We start from the raw sequence: 19,860 nt of genomic DNA on the forward strand, positions 1-19,860 counted from the left end.
ATAATCCCTGGATGTTGTCTCTGGGAGTATCTCGAGTCTAATCTGGTCATTTTTAACCCCGGTGTTTTATTCAGGAATCTATCTTGACAGCTATTTGTGTCTGTAGGCCAGATTAACCATTTTTTCCAATCAGGATTTGTTCTGTTGAAATGTAAAATTTGTGACACGTCTAACTCAATATCTGTGGTTGTATTCTCAGGTATTGGCTTTGGTATAGACGGTGTTTTAAGGTCTTTGATCTTAGCTAGGCCAAGACAAGATGTTTGGTGTATTGTGTCATTTAAAAACAACATTTGTTCTGGTATCATGCAGGTTCTAAATAGTGCTTCAATGCCTTGCACCTGCCAATCTTTTGTACCCCAAATTGTTTTCGTTTCAATATTATTTTTCCAATAATCAAAACCAAATGTCATCATTTTGTCATAAAATGCTTCTGAATATATCAATTTAGAATTTGTCAGCATTGTTTTCATTCCTGTTTTATCTAACAGTTTGTAATAAAATGTTTCTGCATCACTGGTGTTAAACCCTGAGAAGTCTTTGAATTTCTCAAAAAATGCTTTAGAACTGCTTTTAGGTGGTGTAGAACAATGTTCCCATTGATTATACATAAAAACATTTCTAGGCTGTGCAGATTTATGCAGGTAATGATCCCCATAGTGGGTGTAACAGAATAACTGCTCATAACTAGATGAACCTTGTAAATAATCATGATCTGTGAATCTAGCTGACATTACTAAATCAGACATCATGTCATTAATACTGTTAAAGTCCCAATCATCAGAGAATGTACTAGGTGTCACAAAGTCACTTAAGGAAACCTTTAGTTGATGAGGATACTTCAGGATTTCGACCGGACCATATATCTCATAGTCTGTTTTCTCCCATACTACCCCACCAGGTATTAGAATTGCTGTGACATTTACTGTTGACAGTTCTCTTTTCTTCACGTGGGATGATCTGTGTGGTTTCAGGACTAGGTTGATGTTCTGACTTGCTGTGTCCATTCAATTGTAATAAACTTTCCTAAAATTAAAACTAAAATTAGGCATAGTAGGAGTATGAATACCCCTGAGATAATCCAATGCTCAATCAACGGTGAATCCAGATATAATTCTTTGATTTGTTGAAGGAGTCCTGCTGTATTTTCTTTAGAATACTTTTTTGTTTCTGGCATCACTTCGGGGTCATTAAAATCTTCAGAGAAGTTGTCGAAGTTGATGAAATAACCAGAGGCAGTTCTGTCAATTGATGGGATTGTTCTTTCAATCTGTCTTTCGGTAGCACTTTCTGATGCCACATCATTGTAGACTGGTGTTGTTTCTTGACGAACTGTTTCAATCTGTGTTTCAAGAGGCACGAGTTCCATGGCATTATTGCATAGTCCTTCATTGTGCACTGCAGGCTGATCGAATGTGATTAGTCTTTCAGTTTGAACCTCTTGGATTGTTGCAAGTTTGGGTATTCTGTTGTTTCTTGGGAGTCCACTGGGCCTACTGTTGATTATAGGCCACATGCTTGTGGTTTTACCAGATCGATAGACACGACTCTGTTCTCCTTTTTACCAGCAAGGGGCGGTAGCACAACTGATCTTGTTCCGGTGACTGCTAAGACAGGTACTGCTTTTCTGTAAGAAGGCCCAAATTCCTTCTTCACCGCGATCTTTTCTCTGACTAGATCCCCAATCTTTGGAATCCAGACAGGCCTTGCTGGGGCTGTTGCTGGTGGTGCCTCGTCAGTGGTACTTGGCTGTTGCTTAAACTTTATGTTGCTCAATGATTTTCTTGTTTCATTCAGTTCCTGTAAAACAGCCAAACGATCTTTGATGTCAAAGTCTGTTGTTTTTTCTTGTACCACTGACACCTGACTATCGAGGTCCTGAACACGCATTCTAATTCCGAACAATAGTTCGTATGGGCTGAAACCTTTTAGAGAATTTCTTGGCATGTTGTTAAGACTAGTCTGGACACTTATTAAATGTTTGACCCACCCAGCGCCTGAACCTAATACCTTCGCTGTTATAGATTGCTTTATGTCACAGTTTTTTCTTTCTACCACACTGTTCCCTTCGGGGTGCGACGGACAAGAATACTGCAACCCAATTCCCATGCTAGCCATGGCCTCCTTATAAGCTCGAGAGCTGAAAGCAGGACCCTGGTCAGAATGGAACGTGGTAATTGCGTATGTGCCGATAAAGACTCGCAAATCTTTTATAACTGTTCTAGCGTCAGCCGAGCGCTGGAGGCCTCATTTTTTAAGTGCTTTTCGTCTTAATGGTGTACACTGGGACGCGCTTCTCTTCTTTGATTGCGCAGATAGACCGCCTTATGCTTTCTAGAAGGGATCCTGAAACTACACTGGCCTGTTCATTACTGCGATCTCTGTTGCAGTTTTCACAATTTTGAGCAAAACATTGAATATCTATACTCATTCCTGGCCACCAGTACTCTGATTGTAATTCTTTCAGAGAGGCTTTGATTGTTTGGTGTCTCAGACCCAACCCCATGTGTGCTTCCAGTAAGAGGAAGCCCCTCCTGCTCCTGTTTGGAATTACTCTGTCCCCCACTCCAGGGATTCGAGCAAAAGGAACGGAGTTTGCATCGATTATGTATGCATAATTGAGTGGATAGTTTACGGGTAGTGCTGCACAGTCGCCTTTTTATGGTTGTTTTTACTGCCAGCATGGTTTCCCCGTCTATGTATTTATCTGTACGCTTTTTTGTGGCTACGGAAGCCGGTTTAGTTGCTTCCGCTGTGGCTGTATTAGCCAATGAATTCCCTGCAACGTGAACGCCATCACGTTGAAGACTCTGTGCGTGAATCACTTGAGTCTTTTGTAGTTCTTTGTTTAAAAGAGCTACCTCGTTCCAGAGCAATTTATGCTTTATTGTGGCACCTGTGTCATCTTTGTAGTTGTTTTCGATCCAACTCTGCAGTTTATTGTTGTAAGAGTTGACGCAAAAATGAGAATCGCACACTATAAGTGTCGGGAATTCACGTTCTGCATTTTTGAGCGCCATCTTTAAAGATCTGATTTCAGTTCTCTGAACCGAACAGTTTCTTACAGATTCAGTTTTTTTTACTTTCGGTCTGAATTTACCGCACAGCCAACGACCTTTAATGATCGCACACGCTGCGTAGGATTTGCTCTCTACGTTGAAATGCTGTACAAAGCTATCTGTATAGATTATACAGGCATATTGTGGGAGAGGCAGAATTTCGATTGGCAGAGGATATTCTTCTTCATATTCTAAATCATTCAGTTCTTCGAATTGCGGGGCGAAATAGTATTTCACGTCTTCCGCTCCTAGAGAATCTACACACTGTATCCACTTCGGATCCAGTGACACTGTAGGCAGGTTTACTGGGCTGAATAGCGCCTCGAAGGCGGATTCCGCTGTAAGGATATTAATCTGTTTGCCGTGTGCTAGTTCTCGTTCATTTGCTAATGCGATTTGCACTGCTTTCACAGTTCTTTCTGTGGAACTGAATGCTTTTTCTGCTTGTGTGTACAAGTGAGATTTAATTGAAATTGGTACCTTTTCTCCCTCATTAGAGGTTAGGTACGTGAATCCGCATCTTCCTGGGATGACTCGGATTACAAGATCGATCGTGTTGTCACGTGTATCTAATTTTGTTTTTGCTAACATGTCTGTTTGCAGCGATCTCAAAATTTCTGTGTGTTTTTGAGTCCAATTGATTTGTTTAAAATCAGGTTTAATTAGTTCGTAGAGAGGTTTAACCCTCTCTGCGTAATTTAGAATGTAAGTTCTTCCGAAATTCAGAAAACCTAGAATGGATTGTAAATTCTTCAGCGTTTTTGGAGCTTGGAGTACAGCGCACTTCTCTAAGAAGTTGTCCGCTAGGCTTTTCCCTTCACTTGATAATTCGTACCCTAAGAACAGTACTGTCAGATGGGCAATTCGAGACTTTTTAAAGTTGAATTTGTAACCCTCTGCTGCGAACCCAAGTATAATGGTGTTCACTCTTTTCAAATGAGTATCCAAGTCGTCGTCTGTGAGATAAATATCATCTACGTAAGATAATGCCTCATCATCATATATTTGTAGTAACTCTGTTACCCTAGCTGAGAATAGTCCTGGGCTGTTCTTGAACCCCTGTGGGAGTCGACAGAATTTTTTCTGTGACCCAAATGCAGAGAAAGCGGTCAAATATCTGCTTTCTGGTGCAATGTTTTGACAAAAGAAACCATTAGAAATGTCTAATGTCGTTTTATATTTTTTCCTAACTATGTTATTCATTAGGGCTGCACTATGCGAGTTTTGTACTGCAAAAGTTTTGCAACATGTATTAAGGTGTCTGTAGTCCAAAACTAGACGATATGAATTGTCTGGTTTGGAGACAGGAAACAAAGGATTGTTCATTTGAGAGGTGCATGTTTCAATCACCCCCTGGTATTCAAGTTGATCTAAGATCTCCCTGACTTGTTTTTTAGCTTCTTGCTTTATGGGATACTGCCGTTGGGCAGTTGGTTCACTTTTTAATTGGATTTTGTGAGGAGGTGAGTCCTCATCCCATCCTACATGATTTTTATATAATGCAGGTGCCTGGGCCACTGCCCATTTCCTTGCATATGTATATTTTTTGTGAATCGGAATGTGATTCGAGAAGGCAGGCATAATCACTTCTTCGCCACGAGGGCACTCCCTGACAAACTCCGGGGGCCAATCTTTTTCAGCTAACAGAATATCATAGCCTTTTGAGAGTTTATCCCAAAATAGACCCTTAATTTTCCTAGTCTTATCACCCTCTATACGCAATGTTATTTCGTATATTTTATGGGGCTCGCTAAGTCTGGCGTCGGCAGTTTCAACCTGAATTAATTCATTCGTGTCCACTGTCTCCAGATGACTCATCAAGATCTTGCGCGCTATACTGATTTCTGCTGCACTGTCCAACATTGTCAATGCCCACTCCCCGTTTTTCAACTGTGTCCTCAGTATTCTCGGCATGGTTGATTACTCTAATACTGGCTACCTTCTTTTTCTGAAATTGATATTTCTTATTTTGAGCAGGTTCCTTGTCCTTGGACTTGGTGTGCTCTCCTGGGTCTGACCGTCCTCTTCTTTCCGAATTCTGTGGAAAAGATCGAGAGGGACGTGTATCAATACTTTGATATCTATCAGGTTTTTTCAGATTATCCCTATTTCTAAGGTTATATCTTTTCTCAGAGGGCTCCCGCTGGGGAGACTGGCGTTCTCGAGTCGGAGTTCTTTCCCTCCGTCGAGGAGACCTTCCTCTGGACTGGAAAACTTTTTCCTTGGGAGTGGATTGTTTATTTCCATCCCAGCTCTTTTTAGGAGTATTTGAATTATTTTTAATAAATAATTTTACTAACTCTCTATAAGCTTTTGTTAATTCTCCTATGTTAACTAAGAGATCTTCCTTTGACATTTTTGCAATGTCCGGATGTGGTGTGTAGCTGGCTAGAACCGGCCACGTTGCTCCTGGTCTACCTAGTGGACCGAGCCTGGTAATGTGATCATTATGTTTTAGGGCGCCATTAAACCAGAGCAGGTGCTCTTGAAATTTAAGTGGAATTTCAATCTCCTCGAAAGGAGCGTACTCTTCCGGAGGTTTCTCTATTTTGTAATAGTGAAACTCTTTTGTTCTAGCGTTTACCGCTGGAAAGTTTATCCATGAATAGAATACCTCTGTCTGCCGATACTTGTGAGCCTCTATCACGAAAATTACTGTACCACCTTGTGGTGTCAGTCCGTTTTCTATAAGTTTTAAAGTTATAGATCTTCTTAAGTGGACCGGGATGATAATAGCATCCGGGTCTGTGTATTCGGGACCTTGCTGAGTCGCATCTGCTGCGCCCCCAGTGGTTCCGTTATTTTCTGGCATTGTAAAAAATGCAAGGTTTGCAGAGTAGGTCTCCAAGGAGACAAAGATTAGGTGCACAATATTTTGGAACACTGTATCCTTCAACGTTGAATAAACCAGAGCTTTACATAGGAATCTCTTCCTACTAAGGTCGGGCGGATTTTAACCTTTCACCCACTCCAGACGTCTATTGGAGTATTTACGGGAGAAAGGGGTCTGTGTGAAATATGCACAACTGAGTTACTCTACCGTCTTGCGTTAGTTTATCGCCTTACCAAACGTTGGGCACCATGTAGTGTAGTTCCTAGTTTCCCACTAGGCCCTGCGCATTGGAATAACATAAACAGTAGTATCGACGTGGAACTGCGGATATTCCAGGCCTCCACTGACTATGCTAAACTTAATTGGGTTGTGTTACCAACTAGCTCAGAGGTCACTGGAAACTTTCTTCTCTGCATAGGAAGTGATCAGCTTCCCTGGCACAGACAAGAAGGGATTCAGCTTTCCAACAACCGTGCAACATGACAACTTTGCTCCTCAGATCAAGAGTCAATCTCTAGGGTCGTGTGAAACAATAGACATGTATTTCACTCAGTCAGTCTAGTGCAGTTTACTTTCACGAGATGTAGAGAATAGAGAGACGGGCGTTTGTCAATAAAGGGTTAACATTTATTGAACAGTCTTTCTTCTCGTACAAGAGAAATGTATTGCCACAATTGCAAGACTTGTTATTATAAAAAGTACGTACAGTAAGATAAGTATTGCGAAATAGAACTGTAAAAGCATTGATATGATTTCTTAGCCATACAATGGTTTAAAAGTAATAAAACATATATACAGTCATATATACATTAGGCTAACATACTCAACTGGTGCTTCTAACTAAGCCTACCCCAGTGTGCCTGACCTAAGCCTAACACGTGGAAGGGGAGTAAGTAAGTAGCTTTAAGTTAAGTTGGTTTTGCCAAGGTTTGTTTTCAAGAATTCTCGTCTAAGGGTTTAGTCAACACCATACCTCTGAATAGAATGATGGAGGATTGGTATCTCCTTCAGGGGTCACTCTCGATATCCCAGTCACCCGCGAGGGTAGACCGGAAACGCCGGAGCTGGATTTCTCTGCAGGAGAAAGGCAGCGGGTCTCTTCAGTGCGTCGAGGAAGGAGGGGGGACAGCGTCCGCGGGCAGCTGGAATCTGCTGGATGTCTTCGCAGAGGGACGGCTGTTCAGCTCCTAAGCATACTGCACCATCGTTCGCGCTTTAGCAGCGATAATGGTATCAGTAGCTTCACCACCAAGGGGACAGCAGGCTGCAGCAACAGAGTGCTAGATTCACCAACACGGGGTCTTGCAGGCAGCTAGCATCAGCAACAGTAGCTCATTGCTTAAGGCAACGTTGGTAATATTTATACCTGACAGGTGCCGGGTTTGACGCAAGTTTGCTGGACATAAGACGTCAATTAAAGATGTCACTAGAAAGTGATAGTTATCAGTTGCTCATTAGAGTTCCATTACTAATCAAAACACAGCAAGCGGGGATTTCCAGGTTTGCTGAGTTTTTATCTTGTTGAAGAACTCGGAGTGTTAATCTAGGAATATCAGATAGTGACTTCTGCTCTGTCATTGCACTAATTGGTCGCAAAGGAAGTGGCAGAGAGCTATGCTGGAATGTGGCTCTGTTCGTGTGAGGCCAGAGATGACTTTTCTGAAAATCGCACTTGAACGGTTATGCCAATATAGGGAATAAATGGATTTATAGCCGAATAGGGGCATAAGGTCACAGTATCGATCAGGAACCTAGATAAACACGCAACACTACCTACAGTCAACCAATCTAGCTCATCGACTCAACACCACAGACCAGGCACATTGAACTGTTGGGCATCAGCGAAACTCTAACTCTCCAACTAAGGCAATGTAACAGAATTACCCTACAGCTGACATCATGCTCATACCACATTCTATGGATACAGCACACAATCCACAATATACACCCTTCATTGACTATGCACCACGTACGAGCACCCTTTTGAACAATTTAATGTCTCCCTCTCACTGCGAAGCCACAGAAATCGCAGATTGTGCTCACACTGGTGCCAGTCACCAATAACAACTTGTTACTACCTCACCAGTGCTGACCACCTTCTATCCCAGTCCACCAACATCATCAAAACACACATCAAAGGGTATGTGCAACACCTGTAGATCCTAGAAAACAAAGGAGCTATCCGGCTGTAACATTGGCAGAAGTGTGCTATTAAACAACAAATTATATTTATTTAGTATAGCTCCTAGATACATACCAAAGGTTTCATGGTGCTCTGTGACCAGTAGTGTAAAGAAATCGACACCAACATAAGGGTAAGACTGCAATAAGACCTGTCATCCATCATCCATTACGCATCCTCCACAGAGAATTATACGAAATGGACAAAGTGAAAGTAGGCACTAAGAAACCTATTTACGTTTGTTGGCTGACGTGAAGCATCTACTGACAACGTCCGAGGAGCCTGGTCCCTGGTTGATATTTTCAAACAAATAACAAGTAAAAACACACTCTCTCTCTCTCTCTGTGCTTTTTTTTACATTGGGCAGCGCTAGTTATTTTTAGTTTTATTTGCAAAGTTGTATATAGCGCTGGCAAGACCCAGAGGTATCAGAGTGCTTTACATGAGGATCAGTGAGTTACAGGTTCCATAATTACTTAGACAAGTATAGACATAGGAGAAAAGAAGAAACATGAGATTACACAATAATGTGAGATTATTAGCGCGTACACACGTCTTATGGGGAGTGAAGCGGTAGAGGGAGAATGGTAAATGAGGGTAAGGAATGCAGGTAGGAAAACACAACAGGGAGGCGAGGAAAACGATGTCCAGCTGGGTATATGCCCGCTGAGGGGTGAACCAGAGCCAAAATCCTCCATAGCTGCATATGACCGCTCCACCGGGCATCAGCCAAAGTTGCTCGGGCACCGTGGCTTTACATGAGGATCAGCGAGTTACAGGTTACAAAATTACATCAGTTACAGGAGCCAAGAAGAAACGTAAGGAGAAAAACAGTGATTACACAGTAAAGAGAAATTAACGTATCAGCTGGAAAGGAGAGGTATCCACAGGTTCATGGAGGGAGGAGGTGATGGAGGGAAGAAAACACAACGGGGAGACGAATAAAAACTATGTCTAATATACGGCTGGATAGGTGATGGCAGAAGGGGTGAACCAGAGGCAAACTCCTCTATAGCTGCCTAAACAGCTCCACCGGGCATCGGCCATGTTGCTCAGTCTCCATGGTAAGTACAATACTCATGGTTTCAGCCCGGGGGCCTCGTCATAGCTCCATCTGCCGCACCAGTCCCGTTGTTACTGGGAAACCCTGAGCGTAAATCAAACATCAAAAGGTTCTTGCTCTGTGGCGCTTGTCCATCTCGTTCCTCAGAGCATACTGCAGCGTGTTCCATGCTTCCCTCAATAGTTCCTGTATTCCAGTGCGATCAAACAGTGAGGTGGGGAGATGTTTGGCAGGCTGACTCTCTTTCAAGGCAGGATGTTTCTGGCAGACTATGGTAGGATCTGAGTCTCAATGACCTGAGCCTCTCCAATCCGTTAAAGCTGTGCACTCTTCAATAAGGCTAGGCATGCAGCAACATCAGGAAATGTGGGGGCCCAGGCCTTTCATCAGCAGGCAATAGTAGATCACTTTTATCAGGGCTCTGTCCCAGGCAGCCGCCATCTTAGAGCCAGGCAGCCTGATCTCCGGTGTTCACGGCTCACCTGCTCTCAAGCCCATCAGTTTAATCACCCAGTGAGTTTCTCCTGCTCTTCCCTTTTTACATAGGCTCGCCAGTATGGCAGCTTTTCTTCATGAATTGGACTCAGGCTGCTCCGTTCGGTCCCACGTGAGCTTCAGGAATAGCGGCTGAGTACCGCCCGCAAACTTCTCCGATCTCTGCAGAGGGCATCTTCTCCTCTGGTTCCAGTGCTGCGGCCTCACGTCCTGCTGCGTCCTACAACTGCTGCTGGGCTTGGGCTCGCGTTCGTTAAACAGCAAGCGCCCCCGAGGAGCACTCCGCCATCTTGTGCTCAGCAAGCGCGTCTTGGTTAATTTTGCTTATAATATGTTGCTAAAAGGGCAGAAGCACACCCAACAACGACTGACTATATCAGTGTGCCCTCTAAATACTGAAGACAGAATATTGTGGTATGGGTATATTGAGGGCAAATATTGAAATCGAAATATCAAAAGGAAAGTGAGTATGGATTTTCTACACCTAACTTCGAATATATTTACCTGGAAAAAGATACATATATATCTCAGGCACATAGATGTGGAGTTGGGAACAGTACATCTATACTTTCTCTATATGCACTTACCTTTCCATTTTTTAGTCCTTAATATTTCGTCCACGATATTTCTGTGCTTGATAATCAGTTGTGCAATCATTATATCTGAATTGCGTTCACATCAACCTATATTTCTAGTGAAATCTCCCTGCCTTCCTCCTCCCCCTTTAAACCTTTCTTCTTCTTTCAACCCCTTTTCCACATTCTGATGGAAGATGGTAAGTATATATGGAAAGGTGCCTCTATCTATCTTACATTAATTGGCTCAATTCATGCTCTAGCTGCTTCGGGCTCTCCATGACACGAATGGAGCACTTCTCTGAACCTCACAAACGACTCCCGACCTGTCCCACGTAAGTCACATTGAAAATGCATAACCTGTCAACCATGCTCAGCACACACAGGGGCATATTTACAATGGGATATCACTACCAGTATATCCCTTTTAGCAACATTCTGGTGGCGATATGCCCTTCTCCATATTTACAAAGTGGCGTTAAGCCATTTTCTGTGGCTTAACACCACCTTGTAAATAAGACCCCTTTACAAGTATCACTTAGCGTGATAGGGGCGTGCAGTGGGTGTTGCTGTGGGCGTTCTACCATAATACTCATTGCTTTTCACGCTGCCCAGATTTACAAGGAGGAGTAAATCTGAGGCAGCGCCAAAAACTTACACCATGCAAGATCAGGCATTAGTACGGCTAGATGAGGAGAAATACTTTCATTTCTCCTTGTTTTTGCTTTTTCTGTGTGTGCTGAATTCTGCAGCACACATAGAAAAAGCAAAATGCCATTAATGATTGTTTATTTGCAGGAAGGGACAACAATAATTAAATAATGATGATTTGCTACTTCTGTATTCTGCAGCACACATAGAAGTCATTAGTGATTGTTTATGTGCAGGAAAGGACACCCTCCTTCACATAAACAATCACTCCCTGCAACGCAGGCACTCTTCCACCATGGTGCAAGGGTGCCTGCGTTGGCACTAGGCAGCTAAATTTAATGCTAGCGCTAGGGAAAACACAGGGGTGCGCGGTTTTCTTGTGAATACGGTGCGTCCCAGAGTTTTGACAATGTCAGACATTTTCTTGAACATACACCCCACAGTACTTACTCACTTATTGCGTTACCTTGGTAGGTCTTGGTGGGTGTATGAAACGCTATACAAAAGCTACCATCATTTCAAAATGAATTGAGGCTCAGCTAAACAGCCAAACACGCACAACCAGTCACCTCTTTTTCGCAGAATTATGTTGCATCCTTTAGGATGAGAATCCTCAACAATATGTACTACTTCTTTCTCCTAAATTCCACTCTTGGCCACAATGTGTGATCTTTGGCAAATCAATGTATAGTCCAGTGTGTCCGAGGCGATTCTGCCTGTGCCACAGTGAGGCTCAGCACCGAGATACAGGACAACTTCAAGCATTCAGTGACAGATAGAGACAAAAAATGCCCGTTTTATTTTACTGCCTTGTTCATAGCTCGTATTATTGCAGTGTTGCTGGTCGATTCAAGATAGATCGGGAAACTGACAGGTAAAATACGAATCCAATGCTGGAAGGCCACCCAATGGAAAGAGGATTTGTATTAACCACCAGAACGCAGTGAAGAATAAAAGGCGCACAACTTTAATTCATTCATTGTGGTGCAGACAGAGAAAATTGAATGCACTTGGGATTTTAACAGAATGGTAATTAAACTACAGAAGAAGGATAGGGCCATTCTTATCACACGGAAGTAGCTTTTGCCTCTTGTCGCGTCGTCGTGGCTTCAATGAGGCAGTGTCAGCGGCGGGCAGTGCCAGGGAGGCTCTTGGCACAGACGGACGGGCCAGCGTTGGAGATGCAAATCAGAGCAGTGCTTGAACACACGCCTATTGTGCGTGGCAACAGCAGCAGAGCCACCCTGGTACCGAAGGGCACTTCTCGAGGGCTAATTTGACTGCAACGCACACAACAATGAAGCGAGCTGCCAGCTGTGCCAGGCCCATCTGTGCTCACAAAGCTACTCTGTCCATAGCAAACGTCATAGCGTTATATATATACTGCAAGCTACATCCTCTTCTGTCATGCTCCCTGCAACAACTCTGACTTCAGACTATATAAAAACTACAAGCTAAACAAATTGGCCAGAGGGAAAATGTAAAAAAACAAACAACAACAAAAAAAACGCAGATCACTTACAATTTTTGAAAGAGCTCAATATTGCAATTTTTTAGATTTTCAGATACCGTCTGCGTTGTTCAAACATCGCATCAACAAATACCTTCAATTACTTTGACACAAAATGTGTGAGCCGTTAAAACGTTTTAAACAATATGAACTAAAAACATTACACCATTACTAAAACATCCCTTGCATTTTCGTGTTTAGGTTGTTGGGACCTTGGTTAATAGTTCCCATTAGACCTGACATCCTCGACGTGATATTGTCTCTAACTCAGAGATGCAACTAGAGCCACATTTCGGGATTGTGGGTGGGTGGGGGTGGGGGCGGGGGAGAACGGGTAATTCTTCCAGCAATAGGCAGAGTGGAGATGCAGGGGGGCTAAGAAGGGGTGAAACAACAAGAAAGCCTCATTAACAAGCGAATGGTCTTTTAAAGAACTGTGAAGTACTCGGTGTGGCTGTTTGTGTGCCCGGGAAGATGTCTCATCCCGGGCTGCCACACACGATGGGGGGGTGCGTGGGGGTCTGAAGAAGCCCTTTGAGCCCAATGGGTGCTGCACGCCTTCCCTAACTTATTGCTTTCACGTCCAGATTTTGGCTGTACTTATTTTTGTTGGTATTAAGACTGTGCACTTTACCCATGCCACCAGTGCTAAAGTGCTTGTGCTCTCTCATTCAAACATGGTAAAATTGGACTACACCTAATTGGCACATTTAGTTTACTTGTAAGCCCATTGTAAATGGCATTGCCTGTACCCATGGCCTATAAATTAAATGCAGCTTCAGCATTCATTGTGCGGCCAGTGCTTAATTTGAGCTTATAGTTTCCTGCACCAGCAATTAATTGCCAACAGTAGAGCTTTTGACAGTCTGCCACAAGGTGGTGGTGTCTGGATATTTAAGAGATACCCACAACAACAGGTAACTATTAATTCTATAAACATACAAAATGAAAACAAGTTTTAGGAGCCTGAAATAGTCTGAATTGTCACACCTGTAGGAGTGTGATGGTTAGTAGTTGTGTTGTTACTATCATTGGCAGCAGAGCAGGAGCAATATGCGGTGCAAGCTGAAGTGGCCTCCTGACGAGAACCCTGGCACTTATTTGTTTACAAATAAAGCCCTGATTGTGGCACCAGGTAAAGTAGCACTGTAAACCATGTCTCAGGCCTGCTAATTTTAGCTTGTGTATGCAGTTTTTAATCTGCTATGTTGAATTGACAAAAGAAACCTTTTGCTAGGCCAAAACCTTTCTTTTTAAAACTTATAAGTCACCCCTAAGGTAGTCCTAAGTGTTAACTTCAGACTGGGAACAGATACAGATATGTTGTTTACACGCAAATAGATTGTAACTTAAAATCCTCTTTAAAGGTGAAGTCAGATTTTTACTCACTATTCCTAAAATGCCTCTTTTAGAAAGTTAAAAAGGAAAAATTAAACCAAGAAGTATGTCCTGGGTACTAATACTACTGTAATGTACTATAGAAGTATACACAATGTTAGAAACACAATATTCAACGCTTTTTGATGAGTCAATCAGTTCATGGATAAGACAAAAGATAAATCTCTGCTTCCAATCATAAATTCAATTAGTGAAACGAAGAATGTAGCTCAATCTGCTTTATTTCCAAATCATTGCAGATGCTGTGAAGTGTATAGAAATATTCAAAGTGAATAATAACATAGATGCTGCAGTATAAACAGATTCTCCCAATGCATTTTGGGCTCTACAATGGACCTTCGTCAGTTAAAGTCTGAAAACATCGATATCATACAATGAGCTATAGCATTTGCTAGTTCACACTTTACTCAGAAAACAATAAAATGAATGGGCACAAACAGGTCCAGAGCATAGGACCAAAACAATGCTGTGTGGAGGAAATTAACTGCATAACCAAAGTGCGTGTAGGGTGATGAGACCAGACTTAACACAAACCCCAAAAAATGCACAATAGTAAGTGCTTCTAAAGCCACAGTTGATCTACGACAAGAGCCAGACCTGAACGCCAGAGGTTCCCCCAGTGTAGTTCAAAAATCACCAAAGAGTGTGATTACCGCTTGTAAAAAGATCTATAAAAAGTGAAACATCTTGTACCGGCTGTTTAGAAAGTTAGCATTTTCTTGTCCCAACCAACTTTGCCTTTCTGTTAGCGTCCTGCATCACATGACTGTGAATGGCTCTGCGGTTGGGGTTTGTTTATTGCTTTCAGACAATGAGACAGAGGAGACTTAGGTGTAGACAGGATAGGCCATCCTGACAGGATGGATGGGGAGGAGCTGTGCCCAGACTTCCTTATACTCCAAACGGATTTGCCTAGAGCACACACAAAGGGGTCTACCATCAGTTTGGAGCCTGGACTAGGGGAAGGGGCATAACTGACCAGTACTAGTTTTGGTGGTAGCTCAGGGAATTCCCCCATACAAATGCAGGCACTAGGAATAACAATTAGGACCTACAGGACCACTCATTAGAATACACTGGGAGTGGTAGAAGATCAGAATAATTGTCTTGCTGCCAGAAGGACTACCCGCTGCTTGAAGGACTGTTTTGCCATCTGAAGAAGGAAGTTTTGACCTGCTTGTCTGGATCCCTGTCTAACTAGAGTGACTCAAAGGCTTGGCTGGCCTCCTGTGTGAGCTACAGGGACACAACAAGCTTTCAGAGATCTCCCTTCAGCTCAGCTACATAGCTGACTAGCAGCAACTAGACCTGTCTGGACCTGCATGAGCCTTGCTGCTGGCTTCTACTGAAGTGAGTCCTGATCCCCAAGAGGCTCCCCAGGTCCTTGAATTTTGGCTGGCATCAGTGAGGACTCCTATAAAGAAATGGTGAAAATCATGAAGTTTGGGCTTTCCAGGACTATGAATGGGTTTGTTTGCATCCAAAATTGTGTCACCTGTGGGCACCACCCACGGGAAACTACGGTGACACCTGCTCTTCGTGCCGTCAGCAGCCTTCCGTGATGACCGGCAATGCAAGACCAGTAATTCTTGCCGATATCGACCATCTGCGGCTGCAAATCAATATGAGGTTCCTGGGACGACCATCTCTTTACGCTACAGCAAAAACCATCTGTGATGCTTTACCTTCTCTTCATGCCAAAAGCCTCCTGCTCACAATCTCCTCAAACACAAACGGAACTCTTCTCACCAGACTTTAAAAGTAGGGGTGAGCAAAGCTTGCGGAGTTGCTCTGCGCAGAATTCCACAGAGTTGCATAAAAGAGTTCCGCTCCATCCTAACATCAATACATGGTTCAAGACTGAAGACTCATTGCTCTTACATTATTTATTTTATTTATTTCTTTTAAAAGTTTTGTATAGCACGAACATGACCCTAGAGAGTATCAGAGCGCTTTACAGAGAATTGCGACACACATAGGGGAGCCGAAACAGCGTCAATAGGCTAAATTAAAAACAGGTACGTAATGTCATAATAATGAAGGGTATCAGGACCACAACATTACAAGATGTCATAAGTAAGCAGAGGAGCATGACACGTAAGGCAGCAGAACATATCAGTAGAATACAGCAAGAAGAGTCGTCGTGCCAATAGATGAGGTGGAGCAGACCGTGGGGCTAGGAGGACCCACCAGATCTAGGCTGATATGACGAAAGGCCCAGGCTAAACCTCTAACTCAGAAAAGTACTCATCAGTAAAGCTTTCAGTTCCTTTTTGAAGGACACTGTTGATTAAATCAGTCAGGTTTCCGTAGGTAGGGAGTTCCAGATTCTCGGGGCAATACCTTGGAAGGATCGATTGTAAGTTTTCGTTTTTGATTTTGTTTTTCGTTTAAGTAACAAGGTACTGGAGCTCCTGGAGGAACGGGCACCGCCCAAAAGCTCTAGCTTTTTTGCCAGGTACAGAGGAGGGTTGAAATGAAGGGCGTTATGGGACATGCAGGCAAGTTTTAGTTGTATACTTGCCTCAAAAGGTAACCAATTTAGAGATTTCAAATCTGGGGAGATGTGGTTGCTTTTTTTGGAGCATGTGATGAGCCTGGCAGCACCATTCAGTGAAGCCCTGAGAGGGGTCAGTCTGTACCTCGGTAGACCCCAGAGGGTTGCACTGCCATATTCCAGCTGTGAGATTATTAATGCATGCACATGACTAATGACTACACTTCTATGTCTCCCGGGACCTCTTTGAATGCAGTGAGTGGCACTTTCTGCTTATTGCAATATTTTCACAAAACTCAAAAATTAAAAATTTCTGATTCTGCGGATTAGATTTTTGTCTTTCTGGCATCATTCATTTATTAACATGTACTTTATTTTTTTATTGCTATGTTGTGGGCTAACTTTATTAGTCTTTGTGTGCTGCATAAATAGTTTACACATTGCCTTTAAGTCAAGCCTGACTGCTTTTGTTCCAAGCCACCACAGGGTTAAGCGCAGATTCATTTAGTGACTTTTGTAGTTTACACATACAAGGATTGTTTGCTGCCTGAGTGGGGCTTCCACCTCTCTTAACCAATAACTTAGCGACTTAAAGATCCTTTATTTTATCGGTGCGGCTAGCATGTCGAGTGTACATGGGTAGGATTCATTCGTCCTTTTGGTACTTTGTAATAGCATGCTTGGCAGTATTCCTATATATTTCCTTTCAGATGCTTAGCATCAGTTCTTATATCAAATAATTATATTTAGTACCTCAATCTGAGGTTCATTGTAATCTAGGTCACTGTAAATTCCTAGCCACGTTATTTTATGAGGCTATGTGTGGCGACAGATTATGTACCATATTATAACCCTCTTTCCAAATGAGCTCTCATGTCAGTGTTTTTACTGTATTGTATTACTAAACAGCACTTCATACATTGCAGAGGGGTGTTGACGCACATTTCTGGATGCGTAGAATGCTGTATTGTAGGAGAGTGTTGCATTTGCTGTGATCCTCTAAGAGAAGTGTTTTGGTGTTGCGGGTGAATGACCAAAGATGTACTCTTATCTCATCCTACTGTGTATCCCCAGACAATGTAATGGATGACTAGGTGTGAGACCTAGAGGCACAAAACAGATTTGTTATTAGTGGACAGTTCTATGTTAGCCTGCAGGTGCGGTGCTATGTTTCAGGTTGTTTGTTCTGTAATTGGTAGGGGAAAGAGGCCAGGATCTACCAGGATGGTATGAGTTATTGGTAGAACTGGCCTCCCAAATTTCCCAGGTCCAGTTCAGGTTTTTCTTTGAATTCTGGAACTTGTAGTCTTGTTTATTCCATTCTAAAACAGAATTCAATACAACAAACTCAATTGGTTGCAGCATATCACACATGGACCTGGAAAACTTGGCAGCTATGGTAGTACAATTGTGAAGGGTAGCAGGTGGACTAAAACTTACAGACAGCTACATAGTACTGACCTAACCAGATGATCAGCAGTATTCTCTTTGTGTGTACACCAAAAAAGTGGGCAATCAGAGAAGGCCTAATAATCTAGATGGTAATATGCACAAAGTCAGTGATGCTGTCAAATGTGTAAAATCAAAATGATACCAATTGAGCAAAACGGGAGTTGGCGACATGAGCTGTAGCTCTGCACATTTTTACAGGCTTGGATACTGCCTACTGAGGTACAAATATGCCCCAAGAGGAGGAAAGAAGTGGGAAAAAATCAACGTTGGTTACCTGAGCAAAAACCACATATTCCACCTACTACTGCCAGGCTGAAGGAGGACAAAACATTTGAGCAGGAGTGCACCAACAAGTTCCTCTCATGCTTCAGAAAGCTACCAAAACAGATGTGCACTGGTCACGCAAGCCATAGTCAGGTCATAATTCAGACCGTAGTCAACTTGGCACACTGTGCATCCAGGGGTGAGAGGTGGTGCGCGCTTGGTACCATACTCTCGTAGCACAAAAGTCTGCGATAGCAGACTGTAAGCAGTGTCAGCACAAAGGGCCAGATGTATCAAGGCCTTTGCGACTCGCAAACGGCCTTTTTGCATTTTTTCATATGTATGAAAAAAATCGCGATTTAAGGAATCGCAATAATTTGCGATTCCTTATTTTGCCATAGCATTCAAGGAATCGCAAATTTTGCGATTCCTTAAATGATATGTATGAAGCATTTTGAAATTGTGATTTTGTGTTAAGGAATTGCAAAATACCACCAACTTGTAGTTGGTGGTAATTTGCGATTTCTTTTAAAAATGCCCTATTTGGCATTTGTGAGTTTGGCAAGTGACACACATACATGCCCATAGGGCATGTACGTGTGCCACATGCACACACATGTAAATTTCAGGGGTGCAGCAGGGTGTCTTTGAGACACCCCTGCACCCTTGAAATAATTCTTAAATTGCGATTAGCAAATTGCGAATTCGCAATTTGAGAATTATTGCACTATTATTCCTATGGGCCTCCTGGCCCATAGGAATGCATTGGAAATTATTCTATATTTGCAAATTCGCAAAATGCAAATTCGCAAATAAAGAATAATAAGGAATCGCTAAAAAATACCGATTTTGTACATACATTCCATTTTGCGAATTCTAAATAGCGATTCAAAATTGCTATTTAGGATTTGCAAAACAGAATCTTGATACATCTGGCCCAAAGTGTTGTAAATTCTCACCAACAGGGAAAACAGTTACTGCTTAAATGCTTAACGAAAAGGAGGCAGCTATATTTTAAGATTTGTTTCATAGAACCTATCAACAGTTGCAGCTGGCTACTTCAGTTTTTATTTAATTTTCTGAGTATTGTGTTGCAGAATTTGTACAGGGCTATATACAAATAAGAGACCACAAAGTACTCAGAATTCTGTCCGGTTCTTACAGTTTCAGCATGGTGTAGGCTTGATTCCCAATTACTGGCAGGACAAAATGGGCCTACTTAAAATGTCGGTAGGACGGATACCGACGCTACGTCGGTGTCAGACCTATCTACATTTGCCCCTGCGGTCCGCCTGCAGCATTATGATGCGGGGGTGGAGGCATCGGGCGGAGGGACCATCCGTGCACTTCTGACGGGCTCAAGGAGCCCATTGGTGCTTTGGAAACCTAACATAATCCCTTTAAGACAGCGGCTCGCCATCAGGATTATGATGTCAGTTTCGGACATCCAATCCATGTTGGTCTTTCTGACATGAAAAGGCTGTTGGAAAGCGACACTGGGGGCCCCTACCTGGGCCCACTTCCCTCCTGACCCTCTGCTCTGGGGCCTGAGGTGCCCCCCCTAAACATCTATGTGGCAAGCACCATGCCTGCCACATGATCAGGATTGGAGGTTGTAGGTTCTCTACCGCGGTGCAACGTGCTTAGATCACATTCCCCTTGGAAATTAGGCAGTCCTCTGCCTACACCAAATTTAGGCAACTCCTGAAGACTTGGTTGTTTATACAAGCTTACCAGTAATAAGGACTTATGATATCTCATTATCTAGCGCCAGGAGACATCCCTGGTGCTAGTGCGCTCTAAAATAACATAACATGTTTCAAAATATCCATTTCACAATGGGAGCTTTTGCTGTAGACCTTCTCCTCCCGCCGCACAAGC

The sequence above is a fragment of the Lissotriton vulgaris genome, chromosome 5 (genome assembly GCF_964263255.1).
Source record: "Lissotriton vulgaris chromosome 5, aLisVul1.2, whole genome shotgun sequence".
In the NCBI taxonomy this organism is placed as follows: Eukaryota; Metazoa; Chordata; class Amphibia; order Caudata; family Salamandridae; genus Lissotriton; species Lissotriton vulgaris.